The sequence below is a fragment of the Balaenoptera musculus genome, chromosome X (assembly GCF_009873245.2).
Source record: "Balaenoptera musculus isolate JJ_BM4_2016_0621 chromosome X, mBalMus1.pri.v3, whole genome shotgun sequence".
Taxonomy (NCBI): Eukaryota; Metazoa; Chordata; class Mammalia; order Artiodactyla; family Balaenopteridae; genus Balaenoptera; species Balaenoptera musculus.
In genome coordinates, this window is record NC_045806.1 from 33,629,135 (window position 1) to 33,646,303 (window position 17,169).

Below are 17,169 nucleotides of genomic sequence, written 5' to 3' on the forward strand. Positions count from 1 at the left end.
TGCTTCAGAGAAACAGGCTCAAGTGTTCTTCTTGAGTCTCAGTGGGTCCATGACCTTGATGTTTAGATGAATAAATTTATAGCTGATCCCAGTACTAAGGTTGTCATTACTCAGAGAATTCCGAACGACCACTGTCTGGAAAAATGTGTTTACCAAGCCCCAGCTGTTATACTTATGAATATTTAGGAAGCTACAGTGACTGGCAATGGTCTCAGTGCCCCCAAAATGTGACGATTTTATCTGAAAGTTGAAAGGCAGCCAAATCACTCGCCTAGCGGATACCAGAATAAAAGCAGCTTTGCATGGGAGTGGGAGCTTTTCAGGCTGAGTCTCCCCAGGACCATCAACACTGTGAATATAGACTGTTACCTACCTAGGGGCAAAGTCATGAGCAATGTATGGCACAAGGTTGTAGGGGCAGAAGGGTGAGGCACACTGTTTGGAGGATAAAGGGAGAACAGAATGGGTTCTTCCAGAAGTTCCTAGAGTCAATAGAGACTGTAACACATAATTTATTACTTCATCTTTGTCTTAGTTTGGGGTTTTGAAAAAGTGGACCCTCAGCAAGGATTTGGGCACAAGTAGTTTATTGGGAGAGGAGGTATGATCTCCAGAAACATGCTGAAGGAGGGAAGGAAGGAAGGAAGGAAAACCGATAAAAAGTGTATAAATGAAAGTGTTACTGCTGTGGGAAACCCAGGGCTCCATCTCACTGGGCACTTTCTGAGACATTGTGTAAAACATGTCTCAGAATTGTCCTACTGAGAGCTGAGGACACTGAGATATTTATACACTAATTCCCACCCCTTATCAGTTCAAGGTCAACATGAGGAAAGGGCGAAAGTTAACACAGCACTTCTGAAATCTCCCACATGCAGACCAAGCAAGCTCCTCTGCCCAGAGAGTGCCCTCTGGCAAAGAGTTGTATGGGAACTATTTACAAGCAATTTCCAGGGTAGAGGAAGAGGATGCGGGTGCTTTAATTCTATATTGCTTGTGCTACTCTCTGGTTGTTTTTTTATGTGTGAGTTTCATTTCACCAACAGGAATGTAAACTCGTTGAATGCATGGGCCACAGCTTATAGTATTTATATTGCTTCCCCCATGAATTCTGGCGATCTCCTTGCTACTGGGAGATTAAATCCACTAAGCCCACCATGACCTGGGCCTTCCCCAGACTCCCTCTCCAGACTTCTCTTTGCAGTCCACTCTCTCATTCCAAGCGCTCCAGTCACTCGATTTACTTCACGTGCCTCCTCTCTGTCTAGAATACCTCCTCTTCCCCTGTCCAATTGGTCAACACTGATCATCTTTCGAGATCAGCTAAATACCTTTTCTTTCATAAAAGTGTTTCATGTTCCACCCAAGTAGAGTAATCCTGCCCTTTTTGCAAACCACTACCTGGCTCTTACTTCCAACATACAATTTACATACTGTACTGAAGCTTATGTTTTTCTGTGTTAGTCTTGCCTACCAGAGTGTGAGCTCATTGAGAAAGTAAACTATGTCTTAAATATTTCTTTATCTGCAGCACTTAGCTCAGTGCCTGGTATAGAGTAAATGCTTAATAAATATTTTTGAATGAACAAATGAACATGACCAATAAATACTTCCTGATTAGATGAAACAAGAGGCTGAACATACCTGCTTTAGGTACTTCTAATACAACTATCAAGTATTTGTAGATTGAATGAAGAATATCCCCCAGAACAGCATGTCCTTGCCCTTCAGTCAAAGACAACCAAGAACACACCCGTAGTTTAAAAAGTTGCAATTTTACTCATTGCAGACAAAGAACACACATCATGAGGGACTGTGGGGTGTCTCAGTAAGAGTACGGAGAAAGAAACTATTATAGGATTTGGGCTTTGGATAGATGATTTGGGGGAGGGACCAAGGAAGCAGAGATCTGCTCTAGATTAGATGCTGTCAGAAAGTGGGGGCAATGCTATGATTGGGTATTTTGTAAGAGGCACAGTGACTTTGATTCTGTCTGTGCTTAGACAATATTATGAAGTAACCTTGTTCTGTTTCATTTTATTATGGTCTCAGAGTAACTTTATCTGAGTTTGGTATTCTGTGAGATTGTTTATGTCCAACAGAACAAAATGGCCTGGCTGTGAATGTCTGACCAGCTTATAATAATACCGAGGTCTAGTTGTGAACATCAGGTACGTTTTGAACATCAGGGAATGCATTTTTTGAGATGATGAGCAAAGAGAAAGGCCCAAAAGAAAGCTTATAGTATGTATATGTGCTGATAGCGTTCACAAGTGTGGAATGAGAGCTGAAAAGAAGGGGAATAAAAGTGAAAATCCCGCTCTATAACCTTTTCAGGTTGACAGGAGTTTTAAATTCTGAAGCACTGCATAGTATTAAAGGCATATAATGGCTCAAAGAATTTTTTTCACCAGAAAAGCAAGTAGCACAGATTCTTCTTTGAAGATATAAAACCATAAGGTCTGGAAAATTAGAATACTTAATCCAGCAGCAATATCACTTGCGTAGTGATAAAGTAATAGGATTTCCTTTTCCTTGCCTCCCTGTTCTGGCTACTCTCTTTTTGAAAAAAAATATTGCTGACATCCTTTATGGGGGTGAGGGTTAGATAAGAAATCTGAAAGTATATAATTTATGTTCAGGAAGAAAAAAAGAATTTGGAATTTTCTGGTAGTTAAATTGGTTATGAAGTCCTGTGACTAGAAAGCTAGGTCCACAGGGCCATTTGAAAGCCATTACAATATTCATTCAATAAATTATTTTTGAGCACTTAGTATAACTTAGGTACTATGCTAAATGTAGTAATTACAGGTCTAAATTATCTGGATTGACTTTTAGGGAAAACTTTTTATTTAGATATAAATTCAAACTTACAGGAAAGTTGCAGCAATAGTTTACCCTTCATACAGATTCACCAATTGTTCTTCCTAACCATTTTTGAATAAGTTAGAGAAATTGTGCTCAGCTATACCCCTAAATACTTTGGTGTATGTTTTCTGAAAGCAAGGACATTCTCCTACTGAACTATCATGAAATTATCCAAATCAGGAAATTTAACATTGATACAATACCATTATCTAATCCATGGTCCATATTAAAATTTTATAAATTGTCTCAATGTCCTTTATAGATTTTTACCCCTACACAGGTCCCATCCGAGATCATGAATTTAGTTGTCATGCTTTTTAGTCTTCTTTAACCTGGGACAATTCCTTAGTCTTTCTCTGCTTTTCTTTCTTTTTTTATTAAAGCATAGTTGATTTATAATGTTGTGTTAGTTTCAGGTGTACATCAAAGTGGTTCAGTTATATATATCTTCTTTTTCCAAATCTTTTCCATTATAGATTATTACAAGGTTATTACAAGATATTGAACATAGTTCCCTGTGCTATACAGTAGGTCCTTGTTGTTTCTTATTATCTATTTCATATACAGTAGTGTGTATCTGTTAATCCCAAACTCCTAATTTCTTGACCTTCACACTTTTGAGAATTATAGGCTAGATATTTTGTAGCATGCCATTCAATTTGGCTCTGATGTTTTCTCATTATTAGATTCAGGGTGTGAATTTTTAGCAGGGATATGTACTTGATTTTAAATCCCAGAATAGCTGCCTCTACCCACGTCTCCCACACTTTGACCTGATACCTCGTGCAGGAGAGGGCCCTTTGAGGTCTCCTGATGAAATCCAGACTTTTCTCTGCTTCCTCTTATGATCCCTAATTTAGCCATCAGAATTGATAAAATCCTGAAGAGTATATATGCTTCTTGGGGACTTTATACTCAGCTGAAAACTTATATTAATTCAAAACTGCTTCCTAATGTGTGCCTCCTCCCACTCCCATGAATTAGTGCCTGCTTCATTATTATTATGAAGAATAAATTATTCATCAAGGTGGCTTATGGGGATAAATAACATGACATAAATGTAGTAAAAATGTGGTCTTTTTCTAAATAAGTAGCATTTTTAACCTAACCCTCTAAGACTGTATATCTCTTTGGAGAGAGTCAACCACATAGTACTCCAAAAGTAAGAGCTTTAAACAGGCCCGACGGTAAGGAAGTTCAAGGCCTCAGTGACACCTGGAGTTTTGACTGTGCCTATTCAGTCCCTGCTCCCTCAAGCTAACATATCCAAGGCTACCACGAAGTGTAAGGAGGAGGATGTGTGGGCGAAAAGAGTGGGCAGAGAAGACTCCCAAGAATTGGAAACTATGCAAAGAGTAGCAGCTGGCAGCAGCTAATTAGTTTCTGAAATGACCCCTTTGTGTGGCTTGTCCTTCCTGAGAGAGAGGTTAAGATGCTGTCATGCCTGCTTTTAGCAGGATGGTAATTAAAACATTTAATCCCAGGCCCTAAATAAGGTGGCTCCACTTATTTGGCTAAAGAGAGAGTGGTCTTTCTTCATGTTTTTTTCCCCTCCTGCATACTGAATGTCACATCCAAGAAATGAGCAAATTCCTACATTTCACTTCTACACATAGGGCCTGTTTAGAGGGAGGAATGATCATTAAGGAGGATTCTACAATCTAAAGGTATCTATTTTCCTGAAACTGAGAAGCAAGCTTATTTTGAGATGTTACTATCATAGCTCTTTACTAAGCTCTACTGGGATATAAAATCAGCTGATAAAAAAAGCTAACAATTATTGTGCATTTAGCATGTGCTGGGCCATGACTTAGGTATCTTACATGGCTCATCCCATTTAATCCTCCCTAAAAGCTATGAGTTGGATAGTATCGCCTTTATTATGATCATGTCCACTTTTTCAGAGGAGGAAGCTGGGACCAAGAAAGGTGAAGAGACTAGACCAAATGAGTTAGAGGCAGGATCTGAACACAAGGAGTCTGGCCCAGAGCCCATTGCTCAACCACTATGCTTTCTGCCTTTCAGACTCCAACTAAGAGAAGGAGATGAATCCATGTCAGATGACTGGTTTGGGTTGGTCAGGGAAGATTTCACAGAAGAAGGCAGATTGGAACTAGGCTGAAAAGTAGACTGAGTTTGATTTGGTGAAGAGGAGTATGAAGGGCTTTCCAGGTGAAGGGAACCCCATGAAAATTGCTGGTACCGGGACAGCAAACTGAGCACTTTGGCTATGGCAGAGAGCTGCTGCAGTTGTCTGCAGGATTCCTAGGCCTCACACTTCTCTAAAAGAGAGGAAACTTCCACTCTGGTCCCTAACAGGGGGTTACTGGAGTGAATGTGGAGAACTGTGAGAGCCTGATGGGTTTTTTTTTTGGTGCACACTAGCCACAGTACAGGGTCACTGTAATAATAAAGCAATGGGGCCTGCCATGTCCTCCCCACTTCCCTTGGGCCACCAGCATTGTTCTAGATTCCAGTCTCCATGGGGTTAGCAGAAAAGGCTAGCCAGTCCAGCCTGGCTTCTGCTCTGTTTCAACTTTTGTTCCTGAAACTGGGTGGTTGAGTTTAATTCAGAATGCGGCAATAGGAAGCCCTAACACATTCTCCAATTTGGTTTTACCACCAATAAAGCTATCTTGATTTCCATCTGGCTTCCTGTGTCCATTCTAATTGATTTGAACTTGGATGAAAGGAAAGCAATGGGTATTCCCCAAACTTCCAACAATAGGGAAGTAGTGGAAAATTCGATTTAAAAAGTAGATTAGACATGACAAACCAAGGAGAACCTTCAAGGCTGGTATAAGGAATTTAGTCATAGCCTAAAGGAATCAGTTATTATAATTCTGTGCGAGTGCACTAACACACACACACACACACACACACACACACACTCACATATATGTACAGTGGTTAGCAACAGAGAAAATCACTGTGGTATTTGTTTCCAAATTAATCTCTAGAAGTTTAATGTCATCAAATCCCCATTTTCCACAAATATATTTGCCAAGAAACTTAGTCATTTTTAAAAGCTAAACTAATATTTTATCCATATGTCTTTGAATCGTTTGTCTGCCCAGCCAGTTGCTGTTTTTCAATAATTATTTGATTGCCAAAGAATATTTCAGCCTATTTGGGAGACTTTAATAAAGCTTTCTCCTACAGCCCCATTCTTGATATTAAAAGACACTCGTAAGTAAATATGAGTAATATTACTCGTAAGTAAATATGGTCTGATAAATATGTCATTGTTTGGAAACAAATGTTTGTATCCTTCTTCCTAAATAATCTACCAAATATAGTCTTTCAATTAGTCTCATAGTTATTAGGTGGTTTTTTTCTCATTCAGATTTATGTGTTTATATGAGTGCTAATTTGAAAATAATTTTGATTTTAAGTTTTAATCCAAAGGTGAAAATTGTTTACTGCTTCCTTATATCTCTTACTGCCAACTATCAGCAAATGGGCAAAACTCTTTTCTGTAGGAGTAATTTTTCCAGTATATTCTTTTTTATTATCAAAGGACTTTGCATGAAAACAGGAAGATAAGGTTTTCTCCTTAACTGAGCAAAACAAGTGTCGCAATCTCTGTAAAATATTCTTCTATGCCTCTAACCCTGGTAAGATAAAAGAAATGATAGTATGCCTTTGGTCTTCCTGCTCCGGGAAGGAAAGTTGCTGTAGGAAAAGAACTGATTCTTTTCCACTTCTGTGGTTTGAGAACAAGTTATAACTCCAGCTTTTCCAAGTGCAAGGAAAATAATGCACAATTATTAGATTGCTATTTGTGAGACACAAATGCACGGATTTAGCAGGAAAACAACTCACCAGAAAAATGAAACACATTTTTTTAAAAGAATGATATATTTTACTGCTGCTTCTCCTTCTCTTGGCTTCTGGAATGTAACCTCCATCTGACCTACCTCAATTCTAATCATTTTGGCTCTCTTAGTGCTTCCTTAAAGTTATCTTCTCTTTTCTCTAAAATGAATACAGAGGCATTTTAAAATGTGCATTTTAGAAGTTTATTTATCTGATAATACATAACCTGTTCCAGAAGGGGTTTAAGGTGGCTTGAAAGAATCCGTAAAATACACTAAGCACTTAGAAGAACCAGGAACGAAGCGTATGCAAAATGCTTATACAATCTTACTTGTTTACTCTGGGTGGACCACAAATTTGGCTCTAAGCTTTTTAGCAGGCAGTCAAATAAGGAAACTTAATTAGTTACATCATTTACAGTGCCCGTAAAACAAAAACAAACCAATGACCTAAGCGAAGCACCGTTATTCCTAATATTAAGACCAGAAAGAAATTGCTCTTGAGACGTTTCATAAAGAGGTCAGTGTATGATGTTAATAAAGTGTTCTCAGTAGCAACCTAATGGGAGACACAAAGATGAATTTCACTGGGCTCTCCCTTCAATACAGGCAGATAGCATCACGCCAACGTGAAAATCAGGAAAAGCAAGTTTATCACGAGTTTGGGGGGTTGAGGGGGGAACACAATGTGATACGGTCAAGGTACTCAGCTCTCTGCTTTGCTCGGAGAAGCCAAAGATACATTTTAGAACAACAGAGTTGAATCCAGTACCCAGAATGACTCCAGAGAAGTCATGAAACCCCTAAAATTCTACGCAACATTTTCTGAACAGGTGGGTTTCTTCTTCTTGACAGAGAAAACATAGTTTACCAGATACTCAACGTACCCAGGTGATAACGCAAAAGTTAGGAACCGTTTCTTTATAAACAATCTAGAGAATTAAACAGACTACAAATCTTTCATGCTATTCAGATACTTTTTTTTTTCTTACAACCTAGCTTTTTTTTTCCCCTCTGCAAAAAGAACCTTTTTTGTTTCTATTTGGTGCCTCGGCTCAGGTGAAGGTTCCAGGGTGGTTAAAGAGTTGCCTCCTGGTGGAAGAAGAGGCTGGGGCGGAGATCTCGCCGGGGGAGGCAGAGGGGTCCCGCCGAGGCCGCCGCGAGGCTCCTAGTCGCGCGGGCAGGAGAGCCTTTTGAAGAGATACTCGCCCTGCCCGGCCAGGGGCCCGGCCTCGGGCCCCGCCAGCTTGCGCAGGTTGGTCAGCTGGTCGCCCATCTTCTTGAGGATCTTCATCTCCACCTGCAGGAAGCGGCTCTCCAGGAACTCGCAGAGCTGGGCGTCCGCGCTCGCAGAACCCAGGGCATGCAGATCCAAGAGGGCCTGGTTCAGGCTCTTCTCCAGGGCCATGGCGGCCTCCAGGGCATCCACGCTGGTGCTCCACTCATCCGGCGACAGCTTCTGCCCGTCCTGGACCGGGGCGCAGCCGCCCCACTGCTTCTGCATCTTCAAGAGGAGCTGGGAGCCCTAGCGCTTCTCCTCAGCCAGCTCCCGGAAGAAGCAGCCCACGCCCGTCAGAGCCACCTTGTCGCCTTCGAAGTAACAGCTCAGGGAGAGGTAGGTGGACGAGGCCTGCAAGTGCAGGTTGATCAGGTGGCTGACGGCAGCCTCCACCTCGGCGGAGGAACTCTGCGGGATCTGGGCGCTCATGGTTAGGCAGCAGTGAAGAGGACTTCTCCACAAAGTGTCCGTTAGGCTGGTCCCGGAAGTGGAGGATAAGCCTCGAGGATTCTGCTGGAAGTTGTGACTAAAGGGGCGGGGCTAGAGGGTGGTGAGAGGCACGAGGAGGGGGAGGGGGAGGGAGAGGCAAGGCAGGGGTGGGAGCACCCCGTTTGTCCCATCCAAATGCTGGTGAAGCAAGAGAGAGACCTTGGGGGTTGCTGGGCACACTGTCTCTCAGTCTAGCTTTTGGTAAGAGTTTAATTCTTTCTTTCCTAATTATTGGAAGGGAGTCTTTATCATTTTGCCCCATTTCTTACCATAATTCCAAGATGAGATAAGAATGTCCAAGGTTGGGCTTCCCTAGTGGCGCAGTGGTTGAGAATCTGCCTGACAATGCAGGGGACACGGGTTCGAGCCCTGGTCTGGGAGGATCCCACATGCAGCCCGTGAGCCACAATTGCTGAGCCTGTGCGTCTGGAGCCTGTGCTCCGCAACTCGAGAGGCCGCGATAGTGAGAGGTCCGCGCACCGCGATGAAGAGTGGCCCCCGCTTGCCGCAACTAGAGAAAGCCCTCGCACAGAAACGAAGACCCAACACAGCCATAAATAAATAAATAAAAATTAAAAAAAAATGTCCAAGGTAAGAAAGCCAGAAGTATTGATAGTGAACCTCCTCCAATCTTCAACTGTGACTTAACACCCCGTTGTTTCTTATTTTAGAGCCTGTATGAATAGATTTTTCCCCTGCTCCTGATCCCTTATGGAGAGGGTGACTATTGGTTCCACTTTGCCCAGAGCAGTCTTGTCCTGGTGCAATTATTAATAGTGTCCCCTAAATTAATTAATTAATTAATAACACCCCCTTTCACACTCAAAAGGGTCCTTGTTTGGAATATACATTACATAGTCACCTTACTGATTGAGAAGGATAAAATCCACACTATGTAATGTGAAATGGTAGAGTTTGCAAGACATTGAACTTGGGCATAATTCCTTTCTATTTTATTAATTAATCAGACCAGTAAGAGTCCCATCATAAATTTTCTACTATTCAGCCTTCATTTTTTTCATTTGTTGATGCATTTATTCCTTCTACTAAAAGTTCTCCTAAATACTGTTTATGTGCCAGGTGTTTTCTTAGGTACTGGTGGCTTCCTGTGATTACCCAGATATTCCACCATTAACTGAAACACGTCATGTGAATGGGCACTAAAGATGACAATGTACATTTATAAATCCTACCAAAACAGAAAAAACCCATACAGGATGAGTTAGTTATTCTCAGTTAGAAGATGAGGGCAGAACTAGATGTTCTCATAGGGGCTTTTCCAGCTTCGTGATTCCATGCTTAGCATTTTATTTTCCTAAATACCACTTGCCTGGGGCTGTTTCACAATTAGAATGCTTTCATGTGTTTTCTATCAAACAGGAAGGCATATTCTATTCAGGGTAAACAATATTTGAACCCCAGAGAAGAGAATTTTGCTCTAAACTTTGGATCTAGTTCTAAATAAAAATAAAAACCCACTGTTTTGCAACCACTTTCAAATTTTACTTTCTGTGTTGTTGAAAACTGACACCTTAAAATTTAAAAAAAAGAGCTGCAGTCTCCCTTCACTGCTTAAGCTAAAATATGAACACATATCCTGTATCTAAATACAGGATATATTGTATATTGTTCGTTTTGTTTTTTTTTTTTTCATTAAAGGCAGTCGTCCCAAAGTGTTCTCATATTGCATTTGAGGTTTGCAAAAACTGTTAGAATTACGGAATAGCACCTTTTCCAGTCCTGGAGGGAATTAACTGGGTAAAACAGGAGTAGTTCTGCAGCCTTTCTGGCCTTGGTTCTAGGGCCAAAAAGAGGCTGGGAGTGGAGAGGAGGGGGAAAAACAAAAGTTCAAATCCAAGGACAATCCTAGCATGCCCCGAAATAGGAGAGAAATTATAACAGATGCAACACCCTCCAAATAACTGCAAATAAAATAATCATTTTCTACCTTGTGCATAAACCATTAATCATCATATTGACCTTGTAACAAGAAAATGCAAAGCTTAGAGAAAACCTCACCATATAACATTCTCTCTGTATTGCAGCATGTCAGGCTCATTTAATATATTTCAATTTCCTATACATTTACTTATTCTTGGAAAAGAAAACTGTCTATATAAACCTTCTCAGATGAGATAGTTTTCTGCCTTGTGCAAATGTTGATAAATCTTTCCGCGATCACTTTAGAGAGAAGAGAGCCAGTGTGGGACCTGTACTCTGGTGGGTGGTTAAGCACATAGTTGTCAGAATCAGAATAACATGGGCTAAATCCCAGCTTTGCCACTTGTTACAAGTGTAACCCTTAGGCAAGGAGCATAACCTCTCTGAGCCTCAGCTTTCTTGCCTGTAAAATGGCAATGTTAATATCTCACAAGCAGACCACAAGGATTCAATGATATAATACATGAGAAAACACTGCCAAGCAAGTAGAAAGCACTCAAAAAAATAGTGCTGTATCATCAATCAGTTTTGCAATAAAATTGTAGAGACCCTGTCAAACCCTATTAAGTATCAGAAGCATACCCCAATATATTTTTGATCCACGTTTCCTCACTGCAGACCTGTTTTGCTGAATCACTATCTTCTGTGGCAATGTCCTTTCAAGTATGAAAGCACAGAGATACAGCTTTGGGTGTCCAAGATCTAATTCATTTAAAGCATGAGCAAAGCCAGCTTCTCTTACTTCCCTTGGCTAAGTGAGATTCATCAACACCTCCTAAGGTCCTCTGTGGCCCTGTCAGCTGTGGAGGGAGGGGAGCAGTGCATAGGTGACAGAGGTCTATTTCTTTTCTCAGTTCTCCAGCTTGAGATCATCACTACAGCAAGAAACATCTAATGAACGCCTACCTTATAGGAGAGGATAAGATTACAGAACGTCTCATGTGAATGGTAGAATTCACCTCCTCTCCCACTCAAATGTAGACTTTGGAATGCTTCTGTCTTGGGTCAGATTCCCCAGAAGCAGACCTTGAGATGAGGATTCCTATGCAAGTGATTTATTGGGAAAGTGCTCCCAGAGAGACCAAAAGAGAGTGGTGAAAGCAGGACAGAGAAAGAAAGGAAGTCAAGAAGCAAGGTTGCAATTTTAGGAAGTCTCAGCTTTATAATCATCCCAGGGTGTAGCTTTGGAGTGTAAATTACACCTAAAGTTTACTTCAACATGAGGCAAGGGAACTGGACTTTTATATTCCTGTCCATTGGCTATGGGCGTCTCTGGGTGGATATAGATTCCCAGGGTCTGTGTACAGGTTAGGCAACTCCAGTAGCCCAAAGGAAAGCTGAAAAAGGTCACAGATGCTGGTCATTAAGAGAAAAGCACACTGAAGCTGGGTGCGGAGCACATCCGATAGGATTTGGGCAGGGCACATACAGTCTCCACCACCAGCTTGCTTCCCTACTTGACCTTGGAAGGTACTGGAGTACAGTGGAAATGAGAAACCCCAATTAGTATCTTTAACCAGGAATCCAGTGGATAAAATGAAGACTTTATCATAGTTTTTAACCTATATTTATACCTCTTTGCTACTTTTGTTTACAGGGAATATAGGGGTTTTGGAGCCTATATCTGCAATCTCCTTTTACCAGATCTGAAAATGTGTAACTCTCTTCAGGGGTCTCATTTGCACATATACCAGGCCAAATCAGACCCAAAGCTCCAACTATGAAATCATTTGCATGTTTATCGAACCCTCTACTCTCATTGACGTCATTCTCCATGTTGGAACCGCACATTGCTTTTTTTAATAGCTGCACAAAAGTACTTAAAAGTCAAAACATTCCTAGCAACCCAGACACTGCCAGGCTGTGAAATGGCTGCTTAAGGACCTGTCATCCAAACTCAACTCACCTGAAAACTGATGGTACACAAACAGCAAAACTGTCTCCGTGTGCTTATCATTTTTCTAAAAGGAACTGTGAAGGGCGACAACTTAGTTCTGAGCTGTTCATCTACTTTGGACAAGGGACACCCGGCACCAGGCACACTTATGAAACAGAAAGATTTAGTTCATCATTTTCCTCTTCCAAAACACACACACACACACACACACACACACACACACACACACACACACACACACACACACACACACACACACACACACACACACACACACACACACCCTCTTCATTCCACCTGTACTGTCCACTAAACTCCAGAGCTCACCAAGAAGCCTGTCCAACAGCCCAGCCCAACAGCTCTGCCTTGCACAGCCTCCCCTCCTTGTGCTTCCTGTGGGCACCTCAGACAAGCAGTGGGTTCCCAACTGGACCTGAGTTGGTCCCCCAGATGACATTTGGCAATGTCTGGTGACATTTTTGGTTGTCATAGCTAGGGGGAGGACACTACCGGCATTTAGTGGGTGAAGGCCAAGGATGCCGCTGAACATGCCACAGTGCACAGGAAGTGCCGCTCTTCTCCGCAACAAAGAATTTTCTAGCCCAAAATGTCAACAGTGCTGAGGTTGAGAAACCCCGTGCTAATGGGTAAATAACGTTGGTATCTTCGTTTGGGTTCCCTCAAAGCAGACCCTGAGATAAGGATTTGAGTACAACTAGTTCATTTGAGACTTGATTCCCGAAAGCACCAGTAAGCGAGAGGGTAAAGGAGACAAGAAGGGGAAGAAAATCAATCAAGAGTGTGTTAAAGAGCAGGCTACTCCTATAGGCAACTAGGACTCGATCCTGCTGGGGAACTCTGGGAGACTCTATGAGGCATACCTTGGAGTTATCTCAGACAAGGACAAGGAAACCAGAATATTTCTCTTCCAAATCCCATCTGTTATTAGCTGAAGACTACTCCCAAGGATGTTAACTTTCTGGCACTTCTGGCCTACCCTTAAAGAATCAAAAGAAAGCCCCCTCAGGTAGAGAGTTTTGGGTGCTTGTTGCATGGGTATGCATGGGAATGGTGAGTGCTGAGCAGAAATGGGTAGGGTACCAATAATGTGTGCTGGAGTTGGTCCTCCAAGCAAACATTCGTGGGACTGTATCTTCAGGTACTTTCTCTGAGGATGATACCTTAGCCAAAAAAAGTAATTCTAATCATGACCACAGTAGATGTCCTAGAAGACAAGCAACAGTGACACGTTTTAGTTAGAGAGACCTTGTTAGAACACGCAATTGGAAAGATTCTTAGAAACCACGTGCTCCAGTTCTGTACCAATGCATGAATCACTTCTTAAGAATGTCTCTGACAAATGATCATCTAGTCTTTGCTTAAATCCACCCAGGTTACCAGGAACACATTAGCTCATGAGGGATACCCATTCCACTTTCAGAGAGTGTGATGTGGGAAAATAGAGCCCACATCTTGGAGCCAAGCAGATATGAGTCTGAACCTGACTCACTTTGCAACTTTAGGCAAATAACTTAACCTTTCTGAGTCTTACTCTCTTTAGCTATAAAATACCAGCAGTAGTATTATCTACCTCTTAAGATTACTGTGAAGATTAAATAAGCTAATACAAGGAATTCAGCACAACTTCTGACAGATAGTAGGTGCTAAATTAATATCAACTGCCTTCACTCCTTTTTCTTTTCCATCCTCTCAAATCTCATGTGTCAGCTCCCTGCCTCACAATAAGTTTGGTCCTCCCATTCTGATTCCAACTTCCAGAAGAATATAAAATAAATGCAGCCCACCTTCCCATGGATCTAAGACTTCCCTTCTCCACCAAAACAGGCCTGGCTGGCTTCCTTCACCACTCCTCTCCCACAGGCCTGGCTCTGTGGGCCTCTATTCTCTAGTCACTCTCCAGAAGGGAGTCGAGCTCCCCCAGGGAGACAGCTTCAAACACATCCTTACCTGGGACAAAATACAGTTGGAGATTACATCCTTTTAATTTTGATGCATGTGGATCAAAATGGGCTCTGTATGGAATACTGTTCTCTTTTAACATAAAGAAAAAAATCTGTGCAGTCAGGAAAGGAAGGCACAAAATGAATTTTTCTTTCCTTACCATGCTCCATTTTAACTCTTGCAAACTGGTTTCTTCCAACCTGTACTTGCCCCTTAGCCCTCCATGATGAAAAGTGCTTTCTGTTACTTTTTAAAGGGAAAAATGTAATGCTTCTTAGAAAGAAACAAGATTCACGTTCTGAATAGAGGTGGCCTCACATTTCAGAAGGGCTGGCAAGTCAGCCCTTGGTGGTTGCCAAGAGGTGGGTTGGACAGACACAGCTTGAGCTGGAAGGAACATCCAGCCTTGAAACTTGAAGTGGCAACTTTTGCAATGCCACTCTCCCTTTCCCTGCTTGACGTCCCTGAATGTTCCTTCTGGTCATGCTGACATCTGGCTGGAGAAGAGGATCACCCAGCAAGAGATTGTGCTTTTCATTATCTATAACATGATCCCATTTGTGTGTGTGTGTGTGTGTGTGTGTGTGTGTGTGTGTGTGAAGACATAAAGACATATCCCAAAATGTTAACAGTGGTTCTGTATCTGTCTGTGACCAATTTGTTACTTTCTACTTTTCTATATTATCTGAATTATTTTGGCAATGGGCATGTATTTAAAATTGCTGCCGACATGAAAAGCTGCTCAGCATCACTAATTATTAGAGAAATGCAAATCAAAACTACAATGAGGTACCACCTCACACCAGTTAGAACGGCCATCATTAAAAAGTCTACAAATTACAAATGCTGGAGAGGGTGTGGAGAAAAGGGAACCTTCCTACACTGTTGGTGGGAATGTAAAATTGGTGCAGCGACTATGGAAAACAGTATGGAGGTTCCTCAAAAAACTAAAAATAGAGTTGCCATATGATCCTGCAATCCCACTCCTGGGCATATAACCAGACAAAACTATAATTTGAAAAGATACATGCACCCCTATGTTCATAGCAGCACTATTTACAATAGCCAAGACATGGAAAAGACCTAAAAGTCCATCAAGAGACGAATGGATAAAGAAGATGTGGTATATATATATATATATATATATATTTATATACACACACACACACACACACACACACACACACTGGAATATTACTCAGCCATAAAAAAGAGTGAAATAATGCCATTTGCAGCAACATGGATGGACCTAGAGATTATCATACTAACTGAAGTAAGTCAGAAAAAGAAAGACAAATACCATGTGATATCACTTATACATGGAATCTAAAATACAAATCAACATATCTATGAAACAAAAACAGACTCACAGATATAGAGAACAGACTTGTGGTTGCCAAGGGGGAGGGGGCGTAGGGAAGGGAAGGATTGGGAGTTTGGAATTAGCAGAGGCAAACTATTATATATAGGATGGATAAACAACAAGGTCCTACGGTATAGCACAGGAACTATATTCAATATTCTGTGACAAACCATAATGGAAAAGAATATGAAAAAGAATGTATATATACGTATAACTGAGTCACTTGGCTGTACAGAAAAAATTAATACAACACTGTAAATCAACCATACTTCAATAAAATTTTAAAAAAATAAAAAAATTTAAAAGTAAACAAAATTACTTCCGAAAACTCAGGAAAAAAAGACCTGCTTCTGTTTTCAAAGAAATGGGGAAAACTTGCTCCTCCTCTTTCAAGTAGGTCATGTGATCTTGGTCCACAAAGCAATGAACAGGGCTCAGTATTTGTCTCCTGAAGCCTGAGTTGGCTTCCTCCAGCCTTGTGGGTACCAAGGTACCTTGCATTTGAGAAATTAAAATTCAGGAAAATGAGGGAGGTCTCGCTCCATGTCCCCTCTCCTACTCCCTTGGGACTTCACTGGCAGTCCTTTTACCCCCACTAGCCACCAGTAACCTGAGGTTCAGTCTGGGGACTGGGAAGAAAGGAGAATCCCTCCTGGGACTGAGGTGACTTGTAGGGCAGGGGTGCTGCCTTATACTTCTTCTTTATTCCCTGCTGGGCCTGGCACCATGATTGACACAAAGAGTCACAGATTCTCAAGGGTGATGAAAACTCAAACGTCCGCTGACCCCAGTCCTTATTCCCATCGTCAGTGCTTAGTAATTACTTCATGAACAGATTAGATGTGGCTACTGGTCACTTTAGCTGCTCAAGAGGTTTGAGCCACAGAGTCAGATGCCCCAGTTCACCCAGACACCATCCCCAGCCAGTCCCTTTTGCCAATGTCCAGGAATTCAAAGACGTGACTCAGCATTTATGTCTCTATGACTGGAGGCAGAAGAAGAGGCCACTGACCCATGATGGGACCAGCACCAACAACAGGTCCCACTTACAGCTTCGGGGGCTGGGGGTGACTGCACGTCTGGCATCAGTACCCCTCCCCTCCCACGGTCCCCCTGCCCCCTCCTCGGGGTGCCTGGATGTGGCTGCAGGCCAAGGCGCAGCACTGTTCCCCAGTTCAAGATAAGGAAATATCTGGGCTTGATGCTCTATATAAGCACCAGATGGTAATGATTAAAATTAAATTAAATTAATGTTCGACAGTCCGTGAAGGGCATAAATTGCATGGTGTTTGCTTGTCCAATCTGTCATCTTGTTTCCCTTGGCTCAGGTCAACAAACAACAGCCGAAAGCTCCCTCTCTGGGTCAAACAGTAGCTTATTTCTCTGCTATGGAAATGGCTGTTCAGTTTACTCAGCTGAAGGCTCCTATGCTGCCCAAATCGTGATTAAGATGCCTTAAAAGGCAGAGAATTCTATCTTCTTGCCACAATCTCCAGCAGCCATCTCCCCAACACACTATAATAGCAATTACTGGTTAGAATTCAGAAACTGG

At 41.9% G+C, this 17,169-nt stretch overlaps 1 long non-coding RNA gene and 1 pseudogene across 2 annotated transcripts in view; both read right to left on the minus strand.

Moving 5' to 3' along the window:
- Positions 1-17,169, minus strand: part of LOC118888492 — a 109,089-nt gene that overhangs the window by 35,327 nt on the left and 56,593 nt on the right. The gene's annotated exons all lie outside the window — the stretch shown is intronic.
- On the minus strand, positions 6,906-8,394 carry LOC118888490 (annotated as a pseudogene).